At 34.9% G+C, this 10,267-nt stretch overlaps 1 protein-coding gene across 1 annotated transcript in view; it reads right to left on the bottom strand.

Annotated features, from left to right (window-relative positions):
• SEMA3E (semaphorin 3E) overlaps positions 1-10,267 on the bottom strand; it is a 266,308-nt gene that overhangs the window by 243,527 nt on the left and 12,514 nt on the right. The window lies entirely within an intron of this gene.

Here is a 10,267-nt window from a genome sequence, read left to right as displayed (position 1 = left end):
ATATATATATATATATATATTTATTTATTTATTTATTTATTTATATATATATGTTTATATATATATTATATATATATTATATATATAAACAAATATATATATTTGTTTATATTTATTCAAACCTAAAAATAATCCATATTAATACATTTAACAAAGCTTTTGAATGAAGATTATTTGTACTTTTTCTGCAGTTAATAGTCTTTTGTATTCCACAATCCATACGTCAACTTTTGATCATAATTTTTCACTCTTAACACCAAGAGAGTAAAACTAATGTAAAAAAATAAGAACAAACTCAAGACCAGTACTCTTGAGGATGGTGTAAACAAATTGAAAATAATATTTTTTCATATATCTCTCTTAGTTGTCACTAAAACTACATATTTCATCCCAGTTTCCTACTCCTTACCATTAGAGAATATGAAATGTAATTTTCATTGTAATCATTTACTGAAAAAAGGCAACAAAAATGACTTCTAAGGATGCAGCATTTTTTAAAGCATTTAAAATATAAAACAATATTCATATGTAAAGGCAGGGAAACAAGAATTCCAGAAATATGGTTGAATCTCTCAGAGAATTACCAAGTCTGTGGAAGTGAGGATTATTTTCTCCACCCTTCAGTCTTTCTTGCTGTTAATAAGACAGAGGAGTTGCTGTGTTTGCTCTGGAAAGTCCCAAGTGATGATTTAACAACTATACCTGTCCCAAGTTGTCACTTCACTCTATACTTTCTAATGCATGAGCCAAGAGAAAAAGGAGGATAAGATAACAATTATATGAGTAAGTCTAGCTGCTCACGTTCCTCCAAAGTCCTACAATCCAGGAGACAAACAGCCAGACAGATTTTATTCCCGATTCAGCACTGTGGACAGCCAGCCAGAAGCTGTTTTCCTGTTCAAGTACAACAGATGCTAGGTTTCTTCCTTGCAAGGGAAGAATTTCACCGCATGTAGTATAGAGAAAGTTGGCATGGCACAGTCAGTTATGCGGAGTGACACCTGAACATAATTCATTTGTGTGTGGAAAAAAGCAGTTTGCTTAGTCATGTCTAGGAGCAAAAATGTTTTCTTCCCAAATAAATGTGTTGCCAATTGTCAGTCAAGAGAGGATAGGTTAGGCTGCAATAAAAAACAACCCCGGTTTTCTCAGGATACATGCCCAGTAGTGGGATTGCTGGGTCGTATGGTAGTTGTATTTTTAGTTTTTGGAGGAACCTCCATACTGTTCTCCATAGTGGCTGTATCAATTTACATTCCCACCAACAGTGCAAGAGGGTTCCCTTTTGTCCACACCCTCTCCAGCATTTATTGTTTGTAGACTTTTTGATGATGGCCATTCTGACCGGTGTGAGGTGATACCTCATTGTAGTTTTGATTTGCATTTCTCTGATGATTAGTGATGTTGAGCATCTTTTCAGGTGTTTGTTGGCAATCTGTATATCTTCTTTGGAGAAATGTCTATTTAGGACTTCTGCCCATTTTTGGACTGGGTTGTTTGTTTTTTTGATATTGAGCTGCATGAGCTGCTTGTATATTTTGGAGATTAATCCTAGTCATGTACCACAGTGTTCATTGCAGCTCTATTTACAACAGCCAGGACATGGGAGCAACCTAAGTGTCCATCCACAGATGAATGGATAATGAAGATGTGGCACGTATATACAGTGGAATATTTCTCAGCCATAAAAAGAAATGAAATTGAGATATTCGTAGTGAGGTGGATGGACCCAGAGTCTGTCATACAGAGTGAAGTAAGTCAGAAAGAGAAAAACAAATACCGTATGCTAACACATATATATGGAACCTAAAAAAAAAAAAAAGCTTCTGAAGAATCTAGGGGCAGGACAAGAATAAAGACTCAGATGTAGAGAATGGACTTGAGGACACGGGGAGGGGGAAGGGTAAGCTGGGATGAAGTGAGAGTGGCATGGACTTATATATACTACCAAATGTAAAATAGACAGCTAGTGGGAAGCAGCCGCATAGCACAGGGAGATCAGCTCGGTGCTTTGTGACCACCTGGAGGGGTGGGATAGGGAGGGTGGGAGGGAGTCGCAAGAGGGAGGAGATATGGGGATGTATGTATATGTATAGCTGATTCACTTTGTTATAAGGCAGAAACTAACACACCACTGTAAAGCAATTATACTCCAATAAAGATGTTAAAAACAAAAAAAAAAACCCCAAAACCCCGGGAATCTCAGTGGCTTCAAAGAACAGATGTTTATTTCTAGCTCAGTTTATGTAACCAAGGCAAGTATTCAAGTGGGACCCTGCTTATCAAGTAAGTCTGGGACCCAGGGTACCAGAGCCTCCATCTTGGCAAGTGCATTTGTGACTGCTGAGGCTGGATAAGGAAACGTTACAAATCACACTCTTGGTCTTAATTTCTGAAGGTTTTTGCACGGAAGTGGCATTTGTCAATTCTGACCTCATTTAACTGACCAAATCAAGTCACAAAGCCATGTTAACCTCCAAGGGGAGATAGGGATGTGCAATTCTATCATGAAACAAAGAAGAATTCAAAGATTAATAAACTGTTCAAATGATTCTTCACAAAACATAAATGTCTAAGTAACTTCCTATCATTCTTAAGTAGAGGATTTTATGTGGTTGAATCAAATGCATACTTACTGAATACATGTATGAATGTATGTACTGAATATATCTATGAATAGAACAAGGCACTATATTCCCTGTAGAAAATACAAACGAATACAATACAGCCCGTACTCTGATGTATTTAGACAAGACCACCACTGTCACCATCTTCATCACAGCTAATAACAGGAGCTGATATCAATTGAGCACTTTCTCTGTGTCCAGCACTGTTCTCAGGGTTTCTGTGACACCCATATATCATATATCTCTACAAGTAACCTGAAATTACTACCACTGTTACCCTTAATTTGAGATTTGATGCCTCCAAACAGTTCTAAAATGTGAATATATTGTTTATAAAGTTTACATTATGGATAACATTTAATTCACATAAGGTTGTTTTTAACCCCCCTACTTAGCAGATAGCGTGGCATTGAGGGCTGTGGAGAGAGAATAAAACAATGATGATAAGAAAAATGTAGGGAAAATATAAGAGCTTAGACTATGGCTCAGAGAAAAAAACAGGCTCAGATGGGCTTTACTATGATGTGGGCAGCCGTGAGTGAACATGGAGGCTCCTTGAAGCTGGCAGGGGAAGAAGCCTCTTTCTATTTTTAAAGAAAGGCAATTTATAGGTGAAAATGACATGAGACTTCTAAGGTCATAAAAAGAATAACTTAATAATGCCACACTTTATAGATCTCCATCATTGTTTTTAACACTCAAGGACAGAGGTTTGTACACATACACCCACACCTTCCCACCTAAAGGCAGATTAGAGCAACTATAAAACAATTCTATTATAAGTGAATCACACGACACTAGAGAAAATGGTCTTAAATGGAAGAAGCATGGGGGAGTTACCTTAGATATAATAAAGAACTTGTTTGCTATAAACTTTTTAAACACTAAGCTTTGCTCAGTATTAAGAGCTTGCTGTGGAATCTCTCTTTCTCCAGAGGGTTTTATTTATTAAATGGAATTTTTTCATCAGGCATGGTTTTAAACAATCCTGCCTAAAGTTAGTAAAATGGATTAGCTTGATTTAAAAAAGGAAAAAAAAAGTCCTCAGTAAGTACCTATGCTGTCGAAGGTTAAACGTATGCCCTTGAAGAAATCAGACCATGAACTAGTGAATTTGTTGGGGTCCTTTTCCAACCATTTGTGATTTCAATCATTAGGTTCAGTTGGGGGAAAATAGCTGCTGTTAATTATGTGTGAGTCTATTTTCTTAAGCTTTTGGCAAATGGGAGTATACATACTGCAAAAAAATTTCCAACTACGGCAGCAATTGTGACACACAATATAGACATATCTGGATTATTACAAAACTTGACGTAAGTAGCAAGGGCAATTGTCGTTCATGTTATGACCTCTTTTACATAAGAAAACATCTGTTTTTGCATTTCCTAATTTTTGTACAAGCACATTCGAGATCAAATAGAAACACCATACATCTCATGTTGGACGTAACTAGTTCTAAGATGGGACATTTTGCCAGAATAGGAAAAGAAACTATATTTGAATTTTTATTTTATAAAAACCGCAATTTGTCACACCTCTATATCTTCTAACAGAAAGAAAGAAAGTATCTGGTAAAATGGCAACAGTCTACTTACTCAATGGTATTCCCTGTTCTTTTTCAAAAGTCCAGCTTTCTCCTGAAAAGCCACAACTTCCACATCACTTTTGCCTTTGCATCAGCCTGAAATGCCCTCCTCTTCATTCTTTCTTTCCTGAAGTCCTGCCTGTCCTTCAAGGCCCAGATGAGATCTGAGATCCCACCTCTGTCAGGAAACATTCTTCAAAAATTCCAATTCACACTCTTTACATTCTTCATCTTAAACATTATTTTGGTTAAATTTCCAAAATATATGTTAAGGATATTTTAAATAGGAAATACAAAGTGTAAAATATATTTTCGCATAATTTAAAATATTTTATAGTCAATAAATTCCTTTTCATCATTAAAATATTTTTATATTTTTTATGTTTTATGTTCCTATATAATCTTCACTTTGCAGTGGTATTTATCGAATATATATAATCCTCCTTTGAGAATGACCAATTTCCATTTCATATATGAGGGCCAATAAATGCCCTTAGGAGGTTAACTATAAAGGGATGAAACTAACCACAGCAAGTATTTTTCCATAACTGTGTCATAGAATATAAAGAGCTTCCATTTCCTTTACCAGAGTTTATAATTTGGATACATTGGTAACTAAGTGATTTTATGAAAGAGGAAATTATAAATCACTGTTTGATGGGTTTTTTAAAAGGTCGTTTCATGTAGTAGATCTTATCCAACAAAGACGATGATCTGGAATTCATACATAGTAGAGTAGCCCCTGAAAAGCATTCTTCCACAACAAGAAAAAAATAACATCAACCTAAAATTGATTAAGTTTATGGATACCATATTTGTGAATAAATTTGGAGTTATCTGGGAACAGGCTATTTATGGCCCTCCTAGGGTAGAGAAAGATTCCTTTGTGCCATTGAAGTTTAGCTTTTCCCACATGTTTCTTGGGTAGAACGAGCACCCAGAAAAGACAGGTTGACCATAACACAACACAGGCATCCATATATTTAATAAGTTCTTACTCTTTTCTAGATATTGTGATATGTGTTTGTGACATAGTGATGAATAAAATATTGTCCCTACTCCTAACGAGTTCATCCTAGTGAACTTAATAGATTAATAGACAATTGTAATACAGCAAATAATTGTTGTAAAGTATGCATGGAGTACTGTGGAGGTTAAAGGATGACTGGAAGAGCCTACCACGTCTAAATCGAGTCCTAAAAATGAGCAGACATTAAGAGTAAGCAGCACAGGAAGGGAGAATGGAAACAAAAGGAAAAGGCATTCTAGGAAGAAGCAATATACAAAGGTCCAGAGCAAGAAAAAGCTTGACAGGTGGCCAGAAAATCATGGAGCTCAGTATCACTGAAGATTGGAACTCAAAAAAGATGCAAAGCAAAAAGAAGGGGAAAAGTAAACAGGGTTCACATCGCAAAGAGCCTAGTGTACCATGCCAACAGGAGTGTGTGTTCTCTAAAAATCCATGTCTATTCTTCCATTAAAGATTTATTGGGGGGAGTTGAAATGAGTAAGATTTGCATTTTTAATGATCACTCTCCTTGTAGTAGATTGGTGAAAATTTGAAGAGTAGATTGGATTGACAGTAAGATATGAAGAGTAGATTGGAAATGCCATTTGTCCAATCTACTCTTCCAATGAAGAGTAGATTGGCTTGACAGTAAGATATCAGTCGGGAGGCTACTGTAATAAAGCAGATGGACCATAAAAACATTAGTGGGACCAGGCATATAAATTGATTGAATATATAGTGTTCTTTGAACTCGATGACCACCTGACTCAACGCTATTCTTAGAGTCATTCTTCCTCTACATTCAAAATTACAAAAAAGTGTAAACAGGTCATAAACTAATACAGTGATATAGGAAAAGAGCATTTGATAAAGTTAATCCTATAACAAGAACAGAACAAGTAAGTTTGGTTAAAAAAAAAAAATATATATATATATATATATACAGGTTTTTAAAATTTTAATTTTAATGATGTCTATTTTTTAACATATAAAGTCTTCTGCAGAATTATTTTTCTAGAGCTTACCATTTGACTTACAAGGAGTTAATGAAAAAAATTATTCTGAAAAATCATATGCCTCGTTTTTCAAATCACAGGACATTCTGCAAATACCCAGAGAGACTGGCAAATCTACAAAATGACAGCAAATTAAAGTTACAAAATTAAGCAATCACAGCTATGATGGTATTTTAATTCTGCCATTCTGTTGTGGTGACCATTCCAGATTCTTTTTAAATAAAAATTGTTAAGACATTTAAAAGTCTCCTGTTTATTTTAGCAGTGAAGAAAGACTGTTTAATTTTTTCATATTAAAGAATTGCAAATGAACCTTTCATTTACTGTAATTATACAAATTATTTTATATTTATAAAGAAAATCAGCAATTACATTTATTGGTGTACACCATCCCTGAAAGCCCAAAGCATACATTTTATATATTCTAATTTAAAAATTGTCTTTTATGTGCATTACACTTCTTCCAAATACTGACATTTTAGAACGAGCCCATTCAATGTGTAGTTTTAAAGTTTAAAATAAAAGAATTTCTACAACGAATGCAAGTTTCATCTTTCCTAACTAGCTAGTTTCCTAAAGACAATAAATGTGGACACAGATGTTAAATTAAGTGAGAACACACAACAGCAGAAATAGTCTGAAATTAGGAATGTTTCACTCCAGAGCCCACGTCCTTGTCCAGGGCACCACATGCTGTTACTCTGCTCTGAGCCACATTCTACACTGGAGAGGGTAGGAGAGAGTTTTCCTTAACTTCAACAAATAAACCACACGTGTGAAATAAAGGAAAGAGCTGGCTTAGAGTCTATGTGAAAAACCCTTGGAAAAACTGACAGTCATTTCAACATACACCAAAAGGCTGGCATATTTGTCAAATAAGCTGCTGTCAACTCAGGTGGCTTTAATACATAAAGTCACCAGTTAGCACCACAATTCTGTGACCAAGTCAGGGATCTCTTGAGTATTGATTGTGGTGCTTGATTTTAAGGCGGAAATTAACAAAGAGGCGCCGGATCAGAAGGCTGGTATCAGTCAGGACAATCATGGCATGAAGAATATTCACCCACGACCAAAGGGCATGAGAACTATCTTGAAACATTTGGAGGTCTGTTATGACTTATGACCTTATGGCATTAGTGGAAAGAACCAAGGCTAAAACGTGGGAGATACAGTAAGTTAGATTTGGGATTAGGTATGTAAACACTTTCTCCTTATCAGAACAGTCAAAAATGGAATGGACCTTCTTATCAGGCAGTTATTTCCCTTTCCATGAGAATGTACAAATTCAAATGAAAAAACGTGTCTGACCACCTGTCCGGATGCCACAGATACAATTAAGTCACTAAAATTCCGACCTTCAATAAAATTCTCTGATTTGGGTAAAATTCCACAAGCTTTCCTAAACTCCAGTCTTTTCCTAGTTATTGATTTTGGGGGGAAGGAACATGGAATAAGATATATAAAATGCTAAGTGCCAAATACATGTCTTAATTGAGTAAGTAGAGTTATTGGTTTTTCTGCGTTCCAGCAATGATTTCTCCCTCCCTCCCTCCCTCCCTCCCTTTTCCTTCCCTCATTTTCTCACTCCCCTCCCTCTTGCTCCACTCTTGCTTTCATGTGCTCTCTTCTGCTCTCTTTCCCTCTCTCTTTCTTTGCCTTTCTATCACTGTTCTACATGCGTTCAAATGTTCATTCATTTAATCCTTATCAAAGACAATCAATGACATAGGTGCTATTTATCACCCACCTCTTCCAGTCAGAAAAAGTTAAGTAACTTTTCCAAGATCACGTGAATAAATTAGTTTCTGCTGCATTTGTTTTCTAAATGGTGCCTAAAAGTGGAAAAAATAACAATGTGCAAAATGAATTATTTTCGGCAGCCAGGTATAAAAGAGTCACATCCAGATGAGGAAAACATTTTGGAAAAACATCATTTGCCAATTTTTTAAAAGTTCAGCAGAAGGAAAGATTAGCAAATTAAATGAAATAATAAAGTTAGGAATGGACCCACCCCAAATTATTTAGATGCCAAAGTAAGCCAATCCCAGCTGTTATTCTTTACTCTGGCTGCCATCCTCAGCAAGAGCGGTATGGGGGAGTGTGGGCAACCGGCTGCAGTAGCAGCTGGGCCTATTTGTGAAGAGGAAAAAAATCTTCAGTGGAGACAAAGGGAAATTTCAGTGGCTAGCAGTGTGAATGGAAACTTGGAGCCTAGCTGGGGGAGCCGCAGAAGTGAAATGCAGCAGTGCTGTCAGCAACCAAATTACAGTATCGCACAAACCATTCACGGGGAGACTGCTTCCTCCAGCACTGCTTTTGCTGGCAAGAGTTTTATTCCATCAAGAGCAAAACTTAACCAATGACAAATTTTGTATATATTTTCTCATATTACCAGTATTCTGGACATTCAAAAATTAAGCAATATCAATGTCTGTTCTAACTACGTAGGGGGTATAAATTAGCAGACTAAAAAGGACAAATGGCATTTCCAATCTAAAAAAAAATTGCTGTCACATATTCCACTAATATAGAAATGTAAATGCATAGTAAACATAATCACATATTCCAAAGCATAACTGCATATAATAAAATCCTAGTATTCTATTTATTTTACATCTCCTGAGACCTATATGATAATAGGCACCTAATGTGTTTCTGAGTGATTACTGCTTGATTTGCATGTAGACTGTCTCATTAGTATCAATTTTCTAATTTTATTTTTCATTTTTATTCTTGTTCAATTTTATTGAAGCCTTAGAGACTTCCAATTTTTTCTCCAGATATGAAAAACTCTTCTACAATCCTAAAATATGTCAGGCTTCAGTTTGGGAATACACATTTTGGAGCAAGTAAAAAACATTTGGCAAAAAAATCTGTCAAAAGCAGTGCCCAGTACATAACTTTTGTCTTATTTCTGAGAATTATAATGACAAAGATACAATTATAGTCTTTTAATTATAAGTATAATTGACTTAACTGCAATACTTTTCTTCTTTCTATGGTTGTCTAAATATTATTGCAAGGGAATTTTGCTTTGGGGAATTACTAGGAAGTCAAAATATATTAAGGTGTTGAAGTTTAAACATATTAACTTCCCATAACTGGAACAATATAGTAATACAATTGATATTTTTGGGTGGCTCATCATATCCATTCCAGTATTTCAAAGTCCTATCTTTTCTTTTTCTTCATTCTGGATGAACAAAAAGGGAGTATTCTGCGTTCCTTTATTAATGGGACGGTGCAATTATATGGTTAGTTGAACATGCCAACAACTAAAATTCTAACATTTGACTTTGAAAAAAATATTTTTTTCTTTTTAAATTTTAAACATGGGGTGGTATGACTATTCTAAGAATACACCATATGGTTAACTCAAGTTTATGCAGACCCTTAAACTGCCAGCAAGCTCAATATTCTAGTACACATTCTAAGCAATTGTAAAGTATCCGTCAGATATCATTCATCTGACCTGAAGTATGTGTAGCATTTATGCATTGTGATAATGTCAAAGTTGAAATTTCTTTTGCATTTCCTTTCTTTTTTTTTTTACTTTGCTTTTGATAAGGAAAAAATAGCTATATCAGTTTCATCAATAATGATAGAGCTATTTCAATTTTTATTTTCCATTACTTTTCCTAATGTTTTCTTTACAAAACATATATTTTTGCCTTGCTTAAAACAATCAAAATGATCTTATTTTCTACACATTTATTTTGACAACTGGATTTAGTTTCTAAAAATAAAATAATCAAGCACCTCCCATTTCCATATTTATTTTCTCCTTAGAGTAGTAAGGGGCAGGGACAAATGTGTGCTTTCTCCTGAATTAACTTTACTTATAACATTTCTGTTTATATCCATTAATTTCCTCTTTTATGTTAGGTGTATCATATCTGATGAATTCATACGGTGCTAAAAACAAAACAAAACACTCAAGGATACAACATTTCAAAATATATTGTCAATTTTTATAAGGCTTATACATAATAAAATCTTAGGTAACTTTTTCATTGGTTCTTTCCCAATT

The sequence above is a fragment of the Balaenoptera acutorostrata genome, chromosome 7 (genome assembly GCF_949987535.1).
Source record: "Balaenoptera acutorostrata chromosome 7, mBalAcu1.1, whole genome shotgun sequence".
Taxonomy (NCBI): domain Eukaryota; kingdom Metazoa; phylum Chordata; class Mammalia; order Artiodactyla; family Balaenopteridae; genus Balaenoptera; species Balaenoptera acutorostrata.
This window is presented reverse-complemented; position numbering and strand designations above follow the sequence as displayed.